Raw genomic sequence first — 7060 nt, 5'->3', positions numbered from 1 at the left:
ACTATGGACAGCTGCGGGGTTTTACCGGCCAGGGGTCACCTTAGGTCAGGTTTCTAGATGCAAAGTAGTTACTACAGATGCGACCAACACGGGCTGGGGTACGTTATGCGACAGCCACCCGGCATTTGGGGAATGGACGAATGTGAAATGGACCTAGCACATCAACCGCTTGGAGATGTTGCCGGTTATTTTAGCCCTAAAAGCATTCGAGTCAGAGGTGACAGGGCATCATATTCTGATTCGCACCAACAACAAGTAGGTAGTGGCATACATCAATCACCAGGGCAGTGTGCGATTTCCAGCAATGATGACAATCGCACGGCAGCTCTTCAAATGGAGCAGCGAGCGTCTCCTGTCATTACGGGCAACCCAGACCACCTTTCACGTATCAACTCGCAGAGGTTGCCAAGTTGTAAAAGGAGTTTGCAGACGTGTTTTCCCCTCTACCTGGTCATACAAACCTCATCCAGCACCACACTGAGACTGAGCCAGGGGTGCTGGTACGTAGCCGTCCCTACCGATTGCCCGAGCACAAAAAGATAATTGTCTGGAAAGAATTGGATGCAATGCTCGATATGGGGGTAATAGAGGAATCCCACAGTGATTGCTCCAGCCCGGTTGTTCTAGTTCCTAAGAGCGATGGATCTGTACGGTTCCGTGTGGATTATAGAAAAGTCAACGCGGTGTCTAAATTTGACACATACCCAATGCCTCGCGTTGATGAGTTGCTCGATCGGTTGGGCACTGCTCGATTTTATTCGACACTGGATTTGAAAAAGGGTTATTGGCAGATCCCCTTGACACCAATTTCCCATGAAAAAACGGCCTTATCCACGCCGTTTGGATTACACCAATTTGTGACGCTACCGTTTGGTTTGTTTGGAGCCCTGGCTACGTTTCAGCATCTCATGGACCGAATCCTCAGGCCGCATTCGGCTTACGCCGCTGCCTACTTAGATGACATCATCATTTACAGCAATGATTGGCAGCGGCACATGCAGCATCTGAGGGTGGTTCTGAGATAAATGAGACAAGCGGGACTCACAGAAATCCCCAAGAAGTGTGCGATTGGGTGGGTGGAGGTACGGTATCTGGGGTTCCACTTGGGCTACGGGCAGGTGTGTCCCCAAATTGACAAGACTGCGGTGATTGCGACCTGCCCAAGGCCCAAGACCAAAAAGGGTGTGAGACAGTTCCTGGGGCCGGCTGGCTATTATAGAAGTTTTGTGCCTAATTATTCGGATGTCACCAGCCCGCTGACTGATCTCACTAAAAAGGGAGCTCCAGACCCGGTCCAGTGGACGGAGCAGTATCAACAGGCATTCGTGCAGGTTAAAGCCGCACTTTGTGGGGGGCCGCTTTTACATCCACCCGATTTCTCTCTCCCTTTTGTCTTGCAAACAGACGCTTCAGACAGATGGCTGGCAGCTGTGCTCTCACAGGTGGTGGAGGGGGACATACATTAGCTGCAAGCTCTCGCTGAGGGAGACTAAGTACAGCACCATTGAAAAGGAGTGTCTCGCCATCAAGTGGGCGGTCTTCACTCTCCGGTACTACCTGTTGGGGCGGGCCTTCACACTCTGCTCAGATCACACCAATGGCTCCACCACATGAAGGATACCAACGCACGGATCACCCGTTGGTATATGGCTCTTCAGCCATTTAAATTCAAGGTGGTCCACAGACCGGGAGTGCAGATGGCTGTCGCCAACTTCCTTTCCAGAAATGGAGGGGGGGGGGTGGTAGACAGGCCGGACGTCTCCCTGGGCTGAGATGGGTGGTGGGGATATGTGGCAGCGGGGGCGTGGTCAAGAGTCCGTCCGGAGAGAGAGAAAGTGGTAAGGGCACTTGCACCTGAGCTAGATTATGTTTAACACCTGTTTCTAATTCCAGTGAGCATGGGGAGAGCAGCATATAAGCAGCCACGCCACCAGCAGAGAGGGAGAGAGAGTCTGGCACAAGGAAGGCCATGGTGCTCCTGAAGCTGTTGCGTTCATTCTGTTGTATTTGTGAAGCTGATGTGTTTAAGTAACTACGTGCCTGTAAAAGCTAATGTGTTTAAGTGACTACGTGCCTGTGAAGCTGATGAGTTTGTGAAGTTGTAAAGTACTGAAGTGGCTGATTAAAAGTCTTACCTGAGCCTGGAAAACCCGCTTCCCTGTGTTCTCCTTCCCTTCTGCTGTGAAGTTCATTACAGCTCTCTACCCCCTTTAAGGTGCAGGTAGTCACTTTACAAGCCTTTTACCCCCCTCCCTTGCAGTCAGAAGAGCAATGCTCCCTTTATATGCTCTGTCCAGTCAGAGCGCTACACACCTATGTGTCCTGCACAAGCCAATTCAGAAAAACGGACCAGCTTTTTGTCTGTTTTGGAGGTTGCTCGAAAGGCATGCCAGTCAAAGCTGAGACTGTCACATTGGATTGTCGACGCTATAACACTGGTGTACAAAACCCAGGGAACCCAATGCCCTATTGGCATTAAGACCCACTCAATGAGAGGTATGGCCGCCTCTTGGGCATGGGAAAATGGTGTGTCCATACAAGAAATCTGCCTGGCAGCGGGCTGGGCTTTGCCCAGCACCTTTGCATGATTTTACAACCTTGACGTGCATTCGGTGGCTTCACAGATATTGTCTGTGCAGCAGCATTAATTAATTGTGTTCTAAGGTCCGCTTCGAGAACTCGATGAATTCACTTTGCTTCCGGACTACACGCGCCTGTGCTCTCCTAGGTCCGCTTAGCATTTTCTATTCAACAATGCAATACTCGGCCCTTCATGTTAAGAGGTGTCATACTTCGTTTATACTACCTAATTACACTACATGCAATATCTCTTATGCCTCGGCTTTGCTTTAGACATTCGAATGTAAAGCGGTGCCACACTCAGGCCATACGATGGGAAAGCGACCCTCAGACAGGCGTGGCCTCGGGAGGAACCCAGGGCCGCAATGTGCATTCGAAGTATCGATGATCAATGTGTCCAGCAATTCACATTAGTTCTTGCAGCTAGCTGCGTTCTTCATCGATGCACGAGCCGAGTGATCCACTGCTAAGATTTGTACTCATCTGACATTGAGGTTGGGTTGCCATGTAACGGAGACTGCAATGGTTGGTTGGGGAAGGACCCCGGGCGGGTGCCCCGGCCTCCCCTCCCCGCAGGGAAGTCGGGCTCGGGGTCTTTGAACCCACGGCAGAAGGAGGAGGCCCGCCAGGTGGGTACCCACCGGGGGTGGTGCGCTTTGGAGGCCGTGAACGCCACTTGTCCCTCTAAGAAGTTGGACATTGACCACACAGGGCTGCATAACTATTTAGCATGCCGGAGTCTCGTTCGTTATAAGAATTAACCAGACAAATCACTCCACCGACTAAGAATGGCCATGCAACACCACCCACAGAATCGAGAAAGAGCTATCAATCTGTCAATCCTTTCTGTATCCAGGCTGGGTGAGGTTTCCCGTGTTGAGTCAAATTTCCCGTACGCTGCCTGGCGGGTCATGGGAATAACGCCGCCGGATCGTGGGTCGGCATCGTTTACGGTCGAAACTACGATGGTATCTGATCGTCTTCGAACCTCCGACTTTCATTCTTGAATGCTTTCGCTTTCGTCCATCTTGGGCCGGTCCAAGAATTTCACCTCTAGCGACGCAATATGAATGCCCCCGGCCGTCCCTCTTAATTGTGGCCCCAGTTCCGAAAACCCACAAAACAGAACCGGAGTCCTGTTCCATTATTTTTAGCTGTGGTATTCAGCCGTTATGCGGCCTGCTTTGAACACTCTGATTTTTTCTAAGTAAATGCTCTGGGCCCCGGGACCGGACACCCAGCTAAGGGCATCCGGGGGGCGCCGGGAGGCAGGGTCCGGGGCAGGTGGTGGCTCGCCTCGCAGCGGACCACCAGTCCACTCCCAAGATCCAACTATGAGCTTTTTAACTGCAGCAACTTTAATATACACTATGGGAGCTGGAATTACCGTGGCTGCTGGCACCAGACTTGCCCTCCAATGGGCCTCGAAAGAGACCTGCATTGTTATTTTTCATCACTACCTCCCCCATTCGGGAGTGGGTAATTTGTATGCCTGCTGCCTTCCTTGGATGTGGTAGCCATTTCTCAGGCTCCCTCTCCGGAATTGAACCCCATTACCCTTGGTCACCATGGTGTGGATCATCAGATACCTTATATCTTACCAATACCTTATCAAAGAAAAGAATATTATACAGTACATTAAATAAACTTTATCAAGAGACAATTTATCAACTAGAAAACATTATCACAATACTACCTCACAATATCACAATATTATGTATTGTAATATTATGTATAGCGTATTTTTAATATTAGGGAAAACACAGTAAACTGACAGGAAATTTAAATATTTTTGCTTTGCAGGCCTCTGAACTTGCCAGGCACCAACTTGCAGAGATAATTGAGCCTTAAATCATTATAAATCTATATGGATATATTAATTAAAAATAGCTTTGCAGGCCTTTGTGTGTGTAAATATGTGCAGCATATGGAGAGTAAGTTTTAAAATAAATTTGTTTTAAACAATTCAGTGGTTACCTGGCCAGATGCCATTCTCTCATGAGACCTCAATGTGTGAAAATGCAGGAGAGGGGGTTGGAGTGTGGTGTATCTTTTTTAATATTGTGTGTGGTCACACACACGTTACAAAACAAATTTTCAGACTAAGAAAAAATTAAACTAAAAAGCACACAAAAATACACTAGAACCTGGTAAGCCATGCCTGAGACAAAGGCCCACTTCAAATATTACTAACTGACTATATGTTGACTAATAACTGACTTTAAACAAAAAGGCAGTATAACATTGCTTTAGGTCTTTAAATTGTGCTTCTTTGTATCTGTGTTGTTGTAAACAAATAATAATTATAAGTGAACTAATTCTCTCTCTCTCTCTCTCTTTGAATTAATATATCCATCATTTAGATATATATTATTAGATATATTTAAGGTAAATTTGTGCTACAAAAAACACTGCTATGACTATATGCCTTCAGTCAAAATGGTTAAATATTATTTTTCTAGGTCTCTTAAACATGTGATCCTTTACGGTGTGTTAAACAAGAGTTTAAATAAATTCATTGTCTTTTCATAAAGTATTTTCAAAAACTCACTTTAAAAAAGTCACCAAGTCACCCATTGGTGAAAGGACTCTAATGACCCTTGCACCTCCACTAAACTGCAGGAGGTGAAACTTAAAACTTAAACCTAAAAAATATATACTTGAGTTTATATTTGATTTATTGTCATTTATTGGATGAAAGGGCCAGATATGAGAGGTCAGAAATGTAAGAACTGTAAGAACATGAATATAGCAAAAAGCAAACTAGCAACAGGAAACAGGAATAAGAAATATAAACTTTGGGTCACGTGACACAATGCAAGGGGCAGACGTGTGAGCGACGAGCTCTGCGCACTTTGCTAGATTTTTAATTATTTTCATGTTATAATCTGGTGAATTTTGATACACCCAGTTACACATTTGCTCTTTGATGCAAAACATGGCAAAGAAGTCAAAATCCTCGGGCTCTGGAGACATTAAAAGACACTTACGTGTTCAGGATGAAAGCCCCGACAGGCCTACAGACCAGGGACTCGATTTGGATGGCGCGGTGGGAGAGGAGATCCAGCGTCAGTTGTCCAACATGTCGGTGATGTTGATGAAGATTCTTGCTGACTTGGAGGATCTCGATGTAATACGTCAATCGATTACGGCGATGGAAACAAAATTCTCTGAGCTAGTTACAAGAGTGACTGATTTCCACAAGCTGGAAATCGAGCGAGCTCACAGAGTCCCAGCTCACATATTTGCTGAGGGAGACAGGCCCCGATCGATTCTGGCCAGGTTTCTGAGATCATCCGATAAAGATCTTGTGTTGCGCCAGGCGAGGAGCAAAGGGAAGCTTTCTTGGAAGAACCATAATATTTTCTTTTTCCCGGACTTTGCGAACTCGACAAGAGAGAAACGCGATCGGTTCAAGGAATGTAAGAAACTCTTACATCGGCGAAAGATCACTTTTGCTCTGATGTTTCCGGCCAAACTAAGAATAGAAACGAAGGATGGTCGCAAAGTATTTACATGTCCCAATCAGGCAATGTCTCTTATTGTATCAATGTGTGAGTAACCATTGGGTGTTTCTCATGTGAGTGGAATGACTCGCTGTACTTACTCTTGAGGAAGCTGGGCGACATTTTGGTTTCTTTTTTTTATTTTGCGTTGGCTCTGCCTAGAAGCTGGAGTTTGTTTTGTGAATAACACTTTTCCTTAAAGAAACTTCTGCACTGACGAAAGATTACATTTGCATTGAAGTTCCCGGCCAGTTTGAGAGTGGACACTACGGATGACCGCAAAATATCTACATGCTCACACAAAGGATGTCTTTTATAAAGTTGACGGATTGTGTAAGTCATGGTATATACTTTTATGCGGCCTCCTAGTGAATTGACTCGACCATCCGGGAAACCGGGATGTTGGTTTTGTTTCATTTTGTATTGGTTCCACCTAGCGGCTGGAGCTTGTTCTGTTGAATAACACTCCTTTGGAACAGCTGTGGATTAATCTGTTCATTCTTCGTGCTTATTCCTCCTGCTGGCTGTGGTTTGTTTTGTTGAGGTTTTTTTTTACGGGACATTGGAATGATTACGTCTTCCGTTGAACTCATAACAGCCAGCTCACTGAACATATCTGAATGTTTTATGTCAGCTGGAATTTGTTTTGTGGAAGATCACACCTTTGAGACAGTTCTGTGAATGAATCTACACATTCTTTGTGTTCATTCTTCCTATTTGCTGGGTTTATTTTACAAAGTATTTTCTGTTATGTAATTTTGCCTCACAAATTTGCAAGGCAAAATTGTGCACTCCGATGGCAAAGCTGTCGTGGGGGCACGTGGGTGTTCATGGACCTTTTGAGTTTAGAGGGATTGTCGCCGGTTGGCGCTTTCGTGCACGGGGTTAATGCGCACGTTTTTCTTTTTTCTGTTTGTTTTGTTCGGGGGGAAGTTTGGGGTTTGATTGTTTCACTAATGGGGAATGTGGTCTGT

General features: G+C 46.1%; 1 non-coding gene across 1 annotated transcript; it reads right to left on the bottom strand.

Moving 5' to 3' along the window:
* Nucleotides 1–2901: 2901 nt before the first annotated feature.
* LOC127444471 (5.8S ribosomal RNA) lies at nt 2902–3055 on the bottom strand. Its single transcript, XR_007897826.1, has one exon. It is a non-coding gene; the product is annotated as a 5.8S ribosomal RNA (ribosomal RNA).
* Nucleotides 3056–7060: the final 4005 nt, after the last annotated feature.

Source organism: Myxocyprinus asiaticus, chromosome 7 (assembly GCF_019703515.2).
Source record: "Myxocyprinus asiaticus isolate MX2 ecotype Aquarium Trade chromosome 7, UBuf_Myxa_2, whole genome shotgun sequence".
Taxonomy (NCBI): domain Eukaryota; kingdom Metazoa; phylum Chordata; class Actinopteri; order Cypriniformes; family Catostomidae; genus Myxocyprinus; species Myxocyprinus asiaticus.
Note: the sequence above shows the minus strand (reverse complement) of the source record. Positions and strands in the feature narration are given on the sequence as shown.